The following is a 12,755-nucleotide window of genomic DNA, read 5'->3' as shown; positions in this document are numbered from 1 at the left end:
AGGCAAATAGTAGGGGTTCTGTGCAGGGACCCACCTGAGTTATTTAGTGTGATATAAGCCAGGACAAGGAAAGTGCCATTGCTAAGGTGCAGCGAAGGCTGCTTCCTGAGAGTCAGGGAAACGTCCCACGGTCCTTGAGCATGGGAAGCAGGCCTGAGGGCCTGAGCTGGGCTTAAGTGGAGCCCTGGGCACGAACTGGATAAGGCTGGTAAGGGACATGAAAGTCTGTTAGTGTCCACAAGGGCTCTGACAACTGTTTCTTAATCTCATGATGTTTTCTGAAAAGCGCACTTTCTCCCTACCTTTATTCCTAGAGGGAGAAACATCTTCAGTTCCTTGTTGTTAACAAATGCATGGAAAGATTTGGGCCAATAAATACATGAATCTGATTAGCCTTTTGTGATCTCCCAAAGATTCTTATGATGCAAGGGTACTTCACTGCATTCTTAGCAGCTGCTGCAGCTTGTTTGGTCTTCAGAAAAGTTGAGGTCCAAGTACCCAAGAAATGCAGAATGGAACTGCTGAAGTAGTTGTGTTAATACACTGTTTGTCGTCATACACAGGAGTATAGAGAAATTGATGCACTGGGCAAGAACAAACTCCACTAAGAGTGTTGATTTAGGTAAGACGTATTCCTTACATAAGCTGTGATTACTATGCTCTTCTATGGTAAAATCTGGGAAGAGTTTGTACAGTAATGCTGTAGCAATCTTGAGACTCCAGAGTGCCAACATCTCCTTCCACTTCTCTTGTAATCAGTTTGATCACTTCAAACAGATGTTTTGCGATAAAAAATATCTGGGGCTCCTGCCCACAGTGCTGTGCTCAATATATAAATATTCTTTTAAATGTCTCAACATAATTCAGTCTAATCTTATTTTCTATCATATAACTAAAATCTTTATTCCTCAAAGAATATATACATAAGAGTTTTCTTTATGTTTCACAGAACAGCAGGAGTCATAAAAAGGTTCTGTTAGGGGTAAATTTTTTCTTCCAAGTCATGTATTCTGATAATTTTTTTCTTCAGTATCCAATAATAAGTAGACCTTAGGAGAAAACTAGCTTGACTGGAGCTGGTGTATAATCATGCCAAAACTGTGACAAATGATATTTAAAATTAACAGGTGTGATTTCACATTGTTGCTCTGGAGACAGATCATTATTTACACATTTGCTATATTCAAATTCAGTAAAATATTATATAGTATGAAAAGAATTCTAAAATTTAAAAAGTAATTTTTTTTCTTTCAGGCACTTTGCTTCACTCTAATGGTATTTTCAGTAATCTGGAGGCTTCATCATGTCAGCTGGTATGTAAGAGTAGATTTGCTAGGATGTTCTTCAAATTATACAAAAAGTTTCACTTCCTTGCATGGAAGATGCATCTGGTAAAATGTTACATCTTCTGCCCACTGTTGCATTTTCTCTACCTAATTGCTCTCTATTTTCTTTTTCTTTTATAAACCAATGGTGGAAATCGCTGGAAATTCAGACACACCATCATTTTCTCTTTATTATTTTGAGGGTATTTTTAATTTTTTTTTTTCTCAACTGAATTTAGATCTTTTGAAGCCATTTCTCTCTTCTGCCTCATCAAATCAGAGATGGGGCAAGAAATTACTGTAACTCTAGTCTGTATGAAAAGTGAGATGAAATGTGGACATTTGTCTATTTTTATTTCCCTCAAGTCCAGAGTCATGTCCCCATTGTGCTGTACCTTGTAGGAACACCAAATAAAAGATAATACATGTTGGTTAGAAGGTCAGTGACTTTCTATAGCCTATGAGTCTTTTGTACCTGTTCTAAAGTGTTTGTATTGATGCATTTATCCCCTTCTGTGTCTTCGGGAAAGATTTACCCATTGTCTTGCTTTGTCCCATGTTTCAGAGAAGGAAACCTACCCCAAGTGCTAAAATTTCCTCCCACCTACTCTCCTTTGGGGCAGGATTGGAACCAGCTGGTGTGGCTTGTGGGCAGACCAGGACGAGACATGGATAAGGCAACTAGGAGTTGCAGAGCTTCAAGATGTTTTATGGTTAACCTCCAGAAGCTGATCTGAGAGCTGTGCTCCCCTGGTAGAACCACCAAGTAAGGGATCAACACTTCTGCTAGTCCAAAGGGTTGAGATACATCTCTTTGTGAACACAAGGGAGTTTCACCTGCCTGTTGTGAACAGAACATGTGAGAACAGCCCTGCCAGGCTCTGCTTTTGTGCTGAAACAGGACCTCTGGAAAAAAATAGTCAGCTTTTAATTATTTCAACATGAGGTAACAGGAGAGATTATTTCAACAGGAGATGCAGTTATTTCTAGTCTAAGCTTTTCAGGTCAGCATAATGAAAAAACAAATGAAGGAGAAATCTGAGCATTAAGGCGCTTTGAGCCTGTCTAGTAGCTTACACCCTTATTATGGCTTCTAGATTTTAAAAAAAGGTTTGTTGTCACATATCAGCCTTGTCTATTTCTCTCTGATATGTGTCCATGTGTAGCAAATGCCACACTTGCTGTTGACCTGCCCCAAAACAGGACTGTAGATATGAATGTCAGTTTTATTCTGAAAAAAACCTCATAGGAACCTGGGTTTATGCACCTTTCCTTTTATCAGGTGAGCAGCCAGACTGTGTGCATTAATGCTAAAAAATATCACTATGAGTTGGGGATGCACGTGAACAGGTGGCAAGTTCCTGCTCTGTACATATGGGATGATACTCTACCTGGCATCCTACTTCCATTTCTAGGTCACTTGAGTCACCAGCTGGCAGACAATGAGAAATGAACTCTGGAGGGAAGAAAAATGATGATTGTTAGGAGGCTGAAGACCCCTTCAATCCCTGTCAAAGCAAAAGCCACTGCCACCCTGTTCCTTCTTTGCCATATCAAATAGACATTTCCTCTGCCACAGCAGCTGTTTGACTGCCCTTGTTGGATCTGCTTTTAGGAAAAATCCAAACAAAGCACATACTGCCTTATAAAGAGGCTTTACTTGACTGTGCATAATACTTCCATTTGTTGAATCAGATTCTCAGCTGGCATGTAATCACTTATAGATGATTGATGTGCTCCTTTGCCTTATTTATTCTGACCACATATTTACTCTGGCTATGTATTAATTAAAAATATAGGAATCTAACTGAAATACGGGAAAATTCAGCGGGAAAATTCAGTGAGAGTCCTCTCCGGAGATTTAGTGTGCTTTGAAGTTGGCGTGAGTGGGTCAGATCAGTGCTCCATTTTCCTGCCTCCATCAGCTCTGGATAACAAGGGACTTGGGGATTAGATGAAACCTGGGGTGACCCCAGGAGTTTGTGCCATGCATTACATCTGAGAGGAGTCCTGCCTGACCTCCCATAGAGACACAGCCTGTGCCCTCCGGCAGGAAGAGGAGCCTCTTGCTCTGTGTTTGCTGGGGAGATTTATTTTTCTCTCTGCCTGTCTCACTCTCTCTCTTTACTTGTTCAGCTTGGTTTCTTGCAATATGATCTTCCCCTCTTGGCTGTCAGTCAAGAAGATTGGCATCTGCCTTGTGCAGAACGGCTGCCTTAATTAGCCCCAAGAGCATCCTGCTTGTGGTCTTTTTCCCTTTTCTGCCTCCTGCTATGCAGATGGTTCATGAGAGCCTTTTCTCTGATGATTTTTCCTTGTGCTCTTGTCATACGATTCCCACCTGACCTTTTCCATAGCTGCTCATCAGTGATGGTCAAGTAACCCAGAGTCCATCCTTTGGTGGGCCACCTTACAGGACAACGAGGAATTTTGTCCAGTCTGCTTCCCATCCTCCTCCCCCTTCTTCTTTTCCTCCCGGCTCATTTTGAGCTCTGAGAGGTTGTAAACTTAACAAGCCTGAGCACTGCTGCCGCCTGCTCTCCCGCAGATTCATTCCTTGGGGTCTGCACTTCTTGTCTTCATTTCTTGTGTTTGTCAGAAGCGTTTTCCCATGGCCCCTTACATAGGTAATGCAAAGCAGAGTAATGATCACAAGCCTCAGGCATTATTCCTCTTTCAGGAGAGGGTCAGGTCAAGACTGGAGTTTCCAGTCTGATGAAGGCAATACGTTTAATAAGATGATGCAGATGCTTGTGGACAAGGCAGACCTACAATCTTAACTTGATACAATTAAAGATGTGGGAAATCTTTTTCTTCCTTATATTCTAAAAACCTTGTGGCAGGTGACTGCATCTCACTGGAGGAGAGATTAATGGATGCTGTTGTGTGAGAGGAGGTCCATAGTACAGCAGTGAAAATTATCCAGTGCCTGGGGAGGACAGACCACCTGAAGAGAACTTTAAAAAGACCAGAACTATTTAATATGGAAAGGCGAACAAGAGGATGAAATATGATAGTGCGACATACTTGGAGGATATAAAGACAGCCAAACAGAGGATATTTTCTCAAATAAATCCCTTTATGTAAGAACGTGGGGTTATTTTGCAGCATATAAGGATAGCATCTTTCAAACAAGTCAGTTCAATTTATTTTCTGTTATGTGTGGTTCACAATGACTCAAGGAAATCCAGAGCTGCAAATGAATATGATCGCTCTGTCAGGCCTTGAATGCAGAAAGTAAGATCCACATAGCTGTCTCTAGTTCTGCACACCCTCATGGATAGATCCACGCTGAGCACACGTTAAGCACAAGGCTGCAGTCCTCCCTTTCCCCATAATATGTGGGCTGGCTGTGTCTGGCATATAGGATTACAGAACAGGAGAGGGGAGTTGCTACTCTGTAGGTGGTAGTTCCCCATCTGGAAAAGCCCTATTGCTCCCCTGCTAACATCTGCATTTTCTCCATCACGCAATGTCCTCTTCTCAATGCTGGGGCAGTATGTTCTTGAGAAACTGGATTATATCAACTACCTGCAGGAAACTGGAGGAAAAAAGGATGACAGACCTCCCTGTTGATAATCCATGGAATCATATGTGTGTATATGTGTGTGTGTGTGTGTGCCTGTGTGTGTATAGGTGAAAATTTCATCTCATATAATTCTTTTAGGTTCAGCACAGTGGTTTATATAGTGGATTATTACTTCCTTTATGTTGTGAGGTGTGGGAGTTCTCTTGAACTGTAGGCTGCTGCTATAGTTAAAAGCAACAATGCCAAACCAAGAAATGTAATGGCTGAAAGAAGCTGCTTGTTTTTCTGAGGTTGTATATCAGTGTGAGGTATTGCTCTATGGATGACAGATACTATTATTTGAAGAGACATAGTTAAAAAGACTTGCTCACAGATATGATTTGCTTAAAGGTAAAAACGGAAGCTCTTTCTTGGGCTGGTAGCTGGTGGAGATCTCTTACTTCGTTATTAATGTTAACAGTGTGACTATTCAGGAGGTTAATTTTCCTTACACATTTTGGTAGCGTTCTCCATTGTAAAACACATGCCTTGCAGTGAAAGCTACATACATCACTTTGTAACTCATGTGTGAACTCACTAAAAGTCTTCATGCAGGGAAAAGTTATAGAGGAGAGAAGAGAATGCCATCCAGAGGGACCTGGACAGGCTTGAGTGGTGCGACTGTGTGAACCTCATGAAATTCAATAAGGCCAAGTGCAAGGTCCTACATATGGGTTGAGGCAATCCCAAGCACAATTACAGGCTGAGTGGAGAATGGTTTGAAAGTAGCCGTGAAGAGAAAGGCTTGAGGGTGCTGGTGGATGAGAAGCTCAACATGATCCACCAATGTGCACTTGCAGCCCAGATAGCCATCAGTATACGGGGCTGCATCCAAAGAATTGTGACCAGCAAGTGGGAGGAAGGGGTTCTTCCCCTCTACTGTGCTCCCATGAGACCCCACCTGGAGTATTGTGCCCTACTGTGGGGTCCTCAGCACAGGAAAAACATGGATATGTTAGCGCAAGACCACAGGAAGCCACAAAGATGATCAGAGGGCTGGAGCACCTCCTGTGTGAGGACAGGCTGAGAGAGTTGGGCTTGCTCTACCTAGAGAAGAGAAGACTTTAGGGAGACATTATAGCAGCTTTGAAGTACTTAAAGGAGGGCTATAAGAAAGCTGTGGAGAGGCACTTTATCAGGGAGTGCAGGGATAGGATGAAGGTGGATGGTTTTAAACTGAAAGAGGAGAGATTTAGATTAGCTATTTGGAAGAAATTTTTTAAAGTGAGGGTGGCTAAGCCCTGGCACTGGCTTCCTAGAGGTGTTGAAGGCCGGGCTGGATGAGACTTTGAGCAACCTGATCCAGTAGAAGATGTCTCTACCCATGGCAGAGGGGTTGGAACTGGGTGTTCTTTAAGGTCCCTTTCAACCCTAACCATTCTCTTACTCTATGATTGAAGAGGAACAGGTTGATGACACTAGATCTGATTTTCTTCCATCTGTCATTGCATCTAGTGCCTGAAAAACAAGAATCTCCATGGTGGAACCTTTCCCTGGCATTTGGCAGCTACTCAAATCATGATCTGTACAGGCAGATGTCTAGGAAGTATCTGGTCACAAAGATTTTGAAGCTTGGGTCGAAACTGTCGAAAATATCAGCTTAAGGACTGGGCTGTCAAAACAGCATAGCTGCAAATGCTTTCTTTGCATTTTAACAGATTCCTCCAGGTAGCTCTGATCACATTAGCATTTTCTGCCAGCAGTCTGGAGACCCAGAAGCACTCAAATCAAAGTCAAAGGGTGAATGACAGTGTTCTCTGTAGCTGTGCAGGCTGTGTTTGACATGAGTTTACATCTCCCCTGGCACAAAAGAGATCACAGAGCATGGTTGCCCTTCCCTGAATTGCCTCTGACTTCGGGGCCAGATTGTGAAGAGTTGACCTTGCCAGGGAAAGTCACTGCCTCTCCTTCTATGTCTAAGTCCCTGGATGTATTTGGGGTGTAGGGTTTGTGTTAGCAGCAGAGACTGACCAGGCTAGATCAGGGATAACTGAGAAAAAGTCTGCTGCTTAGAAGGTAAAGGCAGTGCAGAGCTGTTAACTGTAAAGGACTGATTCCTGCTTTCCAGGCTGGGCTGTGAGGCTTGGCAGGAATAAGAAATGCCTTGAGCAGTTGTTTTGCAGACTGCTGAGTTATGCTTGCAAACCTGCAGCCTTGCACCTTTTCCTTCTGTTAACTGATGCTCATCCACTTGGAAACACATGCTACCTAACCTCTCAGCTTGTTTCAAGGGCCACATCCCCTGTTATCCACAGTCTCACTGAGAGCCAGGGAACTTTAGGTTCTGCAGAATCGCATTCCTACAGAGGGAAACTTGAGAAGCTCATTATTTGTTAACAGAGTTTGATTCACTAACTGCTCTGAAAACAATCTCTTACAGGATTCAATTACCAGCAGTTTTATGACATATCAAAGAAAGCATCTGTAAACCCAGAAAATGAGTTACAGCTTATGACACCCATCTAAGTTCCAGAGCTGCTAAGTAGTCCAGAAATTCTCAGATCTGAAATAGGATCAGGCTGGATTATATTGTATCAATTGCACACATCATATGGTGGAAGGCATAAACAGTCAGCTGTCTTACAAAGATATGGAAAACAGGTGAGGCTATAGGAAGACAGAGCCTGAGAAGCATAACCTAAATACTATTTCCAAAGAGTCATTAGAAAGATGCCAGGGCATATTGCTGCATTTTTCACCTTTGAGCAGGTTGAAGATGGCTCCCTTGCTCCACGTCTGTATCTGAAACTGTCCACTGAGCCTCTTTGGAAGTACGTATTATTTCCTGAATGTACCTGCAAATTGTGGGTTTGATTTCATTCCTACTGAAGTCAGTGGGACACATGCAGTATGTTTAGCAGGAGATGGACCACCCCTGGACTCATTAGTACAATTTTCTTTTACAGCTGTGGATCAACCTACTTTTACTGTCACAGGGAGGTAAAAATTAAGATGTGCTGTATCAGGGAAATCCACCATACCTTGCATAAGTTTCCCTCATCTGTGTCTTTACTATATTCCCCTGTGACTTCTGCGGGGCTCTGTAGAAGACCGAGAGAAAAGAGTTGTTTAAGGTTTCCCTGATTGTCTGCCTATACCTGCTGCCTCACTGCGGTTTCTTCCAACTTCGGAGAGTGAAGCTGATCTCTGAATTTAGCAGATATCTCCCCCAGGGAATTTACACGGTTGCATGTCACCTTTGTGAGCATTAATCAGAGTATCCCATACGATATATTTTTTTTTTTCAAGTGAGGATCATTACTGTTTTCCTGTTAAAATGGATTTTCCAAGCCATTTGCCTCCTCTTGGAGGCTGTGTTCCATCTCACATGCTTTGTGGATTGGCAAATGCTCTGAAGATGAAATCATGTCTAGATCCATGCATCTCCAATCACGTGTCATCAGTGGTTGAGGTCTCCTAATGATTGAATCTCCTACTTAGGGAATTACAAGAGCATTGATTTAGCTGAAAGGATATCTTTACCACAGGGGAAATGAGGATTCTTGGTGCTATTGTTGTTGGTGTGTTCTTACCTTTCTATTGTATTCATATTCTTGGCAGAAAGAAGAGAAATAGGTGTGAGCAAGCAAGCAACTGATTGACCAGGAGAGCTGGGCAGTGCTGCATGAAGTCTAAGGCTTTGGTAAAAGATCAGTGTTCTTCAGATGTTGTAATGCCAGCATCTCAGGAAGACATTGGTGAAACATCAGCAATTCCGTATGTAATTATGGAAAATGAAATGCACAAAAGCTGTTTTGGGGAAGATGGATGCACAGTCTTTTAGTGTTAACTTTGTCCACAATGACAGGAATCTGAACTTTGGCAAAGTTATGGCATTTGCCAATTAACTTTTTACCTTTTGTTAGGTCCAAAGAGAAACTGGAACAAAAGGTAACGAAAGCGAAATCATTAAAGTCTTTAAGTTTTGAAATATTTAAACAGTGAAGAAATAGCATGCCGTTTCTAGATGAAAGCAACTGGACTTAAAAAAGTGTGTATAATTTTGACAAACTGGACTTCCTATAGGAGGCAGTCTTCATGTAATTAAAACACTGCAGCTGCAGTAGAAGAAAAAAGGAAACACTGAAAAGCAATAAAATCTTTCCACTGACTTTGATGGGCTTAACGTCAAGACTCTACAGAGAAAAAACAGAAACACTACCAAAGAGCAGAGGAAGGCTGAATTATGGAAGCATTAAGCGAATTAAGGAAAGTAGAGGAAAAGTAGAGGAAAGTACTTCCAGGCTGTAGAATGAAAGTAAGATGTTTGGAAAAAGCCAGCAGGTGCTCCTCAAGGTAAAAAAAAATCTTGCCTGATCAACCTAGCTGAATTCTATGATGACACGTTCTGCATATGAAGAGAGAGCAGTGGATACTGTGTGCCTTCACCTTCTGTAGTAGCCTTGTGATGAATTGTGGAGATCTGGGCTGGGTGGGTGGAGTACAGGGTTAGTGAAACCTACTTGAGTGGCTAGGCTTGAAGTGTAATAGTCAGTGATGTGAAGGCAAGCCAGCAGCATACCAGGCATGGCACCTGACAAGGAGCAGCCATGTGCAACTCTACAGGGCTCAGTGTTGACAAAGTAGGAGGCATCTTTGCAGAAAATGGTTCTAAGCATCTCGGTGGCACTGCATGCTGAGTGTAATTCAGCAGCACACCCTTCTTGTGATGAAGACCAATCATTTGCTAGTCTGCACTACCAGGTGTGGAATCTATGAGTCGAGGAAAGCAAAAATTCTCCTCTGCTTGGAGTAGAAGCAGCTGCATCTATGTCTAGTTTTGTTGATTCCACTATGCGAAAGACAGTGATAATGTCATACAAGTCCAGCAGACCACAAAGATTAATAGGAATTTCAACAGAAGGCCACAGGAATGGGGTTTCTTCAGCCTGCGGAAGTGAAGGCTAAAGGGAGGAAATTTACTTTCTGTCTTCAACTACCTACTTGATGGTTGTAAGGATTCTTTTGATATGCACAGTGAAAGGATGAGTGATGATGGACATAAGTTGCACGAGGTTAGTAACTTTCATAATTCCATGCTGACTGTGCCTGATTACCTGGTTATCCTGAATGTGCTGTATGATGGTAATTGAGGTGATCTGCTCCGTAACCTTCCACAGAAACCAGGTCAGGCTAACAGACCTGCAGTTCTCCAGATCCTCCTTCTGTCTGTTCTTATAGATGGGCATCACATGTTCTGACCCCATGTCTGCTGATAAATGATACAAAGTGGCTGGGTGAGCACTTCTGCCAGCTCCCTCAGTATCCTTGGGTGGATCCCATCTGGCCCCACAGCTCTGTGTGTGTCTTAGTGGTGCAGCACGTTGCTAGCAATTTCCTCTTGGATTATGGGGGCTTCGTTCTATTCCCCCTTCCTGTCTTCTAGCTCAGAGGCTGGGTACCCAGGGAGCAATTGATCTTACTATTAAAGACTGCGACAAAGAAGGCATTATGTACCTTAGACTTTTCCTCATCTTTTGTCATGGTGTTTCCCCCTCATCCAATAAAGGCTGAAGGTTCTCTTTAGCCTTTCTTTTGTTGCTAATGTATTTATAGAAACATTTTTAATTGTCTTTTATGGGTGTAGTCAGATTAAATTGTAGCTGGGCTTTGGCCCTTATAATTTCCTCTCTGCACAACATTCTTATATTCCTCCAGAGCTGCCTCTCAGTGAGTGACTGCCGGATCAAGGAAAATCTCATGTGAGCTGAGAAAGCTGGGGCAGTGTGCAGGCTGAGTAGACTACACAATGCTCCAAAGAAAATATCTTTTAAAATATGACTATGACAAGCTTAACTCCTCAGGTCTAACATATTCTGTCTTACAGTAGATGTGTCAGATTGGTAGTGGACTACTGCAGTGAAAAGCCTGGGGATAGCAGACATCAGATCTTCCTGTGAGGAATTGCTGAAGGTGACACCCTGCACTGGCTTACAGTCAAGAAGATCTAAAGTTCACTTTGAAGTATAACCCAGAATAAGAGGACTGATCTTGAGAAGGATAAGGTATGAGCTGACCTCTTGCTGTGTGGGTGTCGTGGTGGCCTCCAGTTACAGGTCAGGAGCATTGCAGGTGGTTTCCAAACCAGGAAGGTTGCTCTAACAATGCACAACTGATTCCCCGCAGGGCTCATACTAACGAAGTGTTGAAAGGGAAATGAAAATAGAGAGAACAGCTTTACTCCCCTCTTCCTTTCAGCTCTTCTCTCTCTCTGGTTTATTCTGTGCAATGAGAGGCCACTGAGATCAGCTGATGGTACTTCTGATGTGGTTTCTAGGACTTCTCTCAGTTAACTCTGTCCTAAAATAGAGCAGGTCTTTAACAACAGCCTTTGTTTCTTGATTTTCAAATCACCAGTGATAGAAATCTTAGTACATGGTAAATAGTTTCAATCTTTTTCTACTTTAAACTGGTTTGGTTCCACTCCAGCTCCTGGTTGCTGGTTGCAGCTGTAGTTGCTCAGCTGAAAAATGCTGTGGTAAATATCTGCTCTTCATAGAGATGAATAGGCTAAAGAGATGAATCTTCCCCAGTCTTTCTCTCTCTCTTAATCATAATTTTCCTATTCTTCAGTCAGCATTAAGGTTCTTTACAGTTATGCCAATCTTCTCTACACTATCAATATCCTTATTTACCTGCTATTCCTAGAAATGGCCACAATATTATTGTGATGGCTGCCTCAATACTAAACTCAGAAGCGTTCAGCATCCTTATTCTCAATCAATGTTCCCTGTGCACACACACAGAATTCCCTTTAGCACTCTGGTTATATTTAACATTAACAGATCATGATGCAGAATCCTTTAAAATAGCTGCTCTGCATGAAAGAAATACTAGATCCTGTATGTATATAGTGTATTTTTTAATCTTACAGGTATGGTTTTATATCTGTCTGCTTAGACTAACATATACCATTGGTATATGACAAGGTTAATGCAAGTTGTTCTCACTCAGAGTTCTGTTCTCTCATCATTGTTTGCTGTCCTCCCAGTCCTGCTGTTACCTGCCAAGTTCAAAGCTAACAACTTTACGTATTTCCCCCAGATCATTGACAACATTTTCTAGAGTACAGAGTCAATAATTAATTTCTGTAATTATAGTAAAAGCACATCTACTCATTTTTGGTGGTCTGTTTATAGTTAGCCTTAGAAATTTGCTATTTAATGTATGCGATGTATAGGTTATTTTCATCCTGGTGTTTATTTTTTTAATTAGGCTATTTTGTGATATCAAGTGAAATGTCTTATAAAAGAGTGTAATTACACCGGTTATATTACTGGAGTTACTGAATTACTTTGTATAAATATTTGAAAATAAAAGCTTTCTGCCAACCTAAAAGTTTTATCAATTTTTCATTAGTTTAGCAAAGACTTTAGGTTCAACATAATTTAAAAAATCCAGAAGGAATAGTTAAGATTTTTATGTACTGAAACATTTTCAATTTGTATAAAAACAATACTGTGGTATCACAATGTAAATTAAAGGATGTTAAGACCTTCTTAATTCATAAATGAACTTGCTGTATTCAATGAGCAATGCAAAATAATGCATTTTTTATCAGCCTTTGCAGTTTTATATGGGGCATAACGCTGATGGCTGATACTGCAGGAACTAAGGTAACTACAAAGAAGTATTGTCCCGAAATAACTAGCAGGCAAAAATATCAGGATTTTAGCTGCAAGATACCTGAATAAGTGTAACGGAACAAAATAAGATGGTCATTAGGTGTCAATAGTAAGGTAAATGTGATACAGGGTATAATGGACTACCTTCTCAAACTCAGACCATTATCACAATCCGTTCTGCTATATAGTAATTGTAATTCATTTGTCACATGCCAATTTAAAACATCCAATTTCTGC

At 41.5% G+C, this 12,755-nt stretch overlaps 1 long non-coding RNA gene across 1 annotated transcript; it reads left to right on the top strand.

Moving 5' to 3' along the window:
• The first annotated feature begins 442 nt into the window (after positions 1–442).
• LOC128850410 (uncharacterized) lies at positions 443–12,152 on the top strand. Its single transcript, XR_008447826.1, has 3 exons — positions 443–622; positions 1,255–1,313; positions 8,455–12,152. It is a non-coding gene; the product is annotated as an uncharacterized LOC128850410 (long non-coding RNA).
• Positions 12,153–12,755: the final 603 nt, after the last annotated feature.

Source organism: Cuculus canorus, chromosome Z (genome assembly GCF_017976375.1).
Source record: "Cuculus canorus isolate bCucCan1 chromosome Z, bCucCan1.pri, whole genome shotgun sequence".
Lineage (NCBI taxonomy): Eukaryota > Metazoa > Chordata > Aves > Cuculiformes > Cuculidae > Cuculus > Cuculus canorus.
The sequence above is the reverse complement of the archived record's forward strand: the minus strand, read 5'-3'. Positions and strand labels throughout refer to the sequence as shown.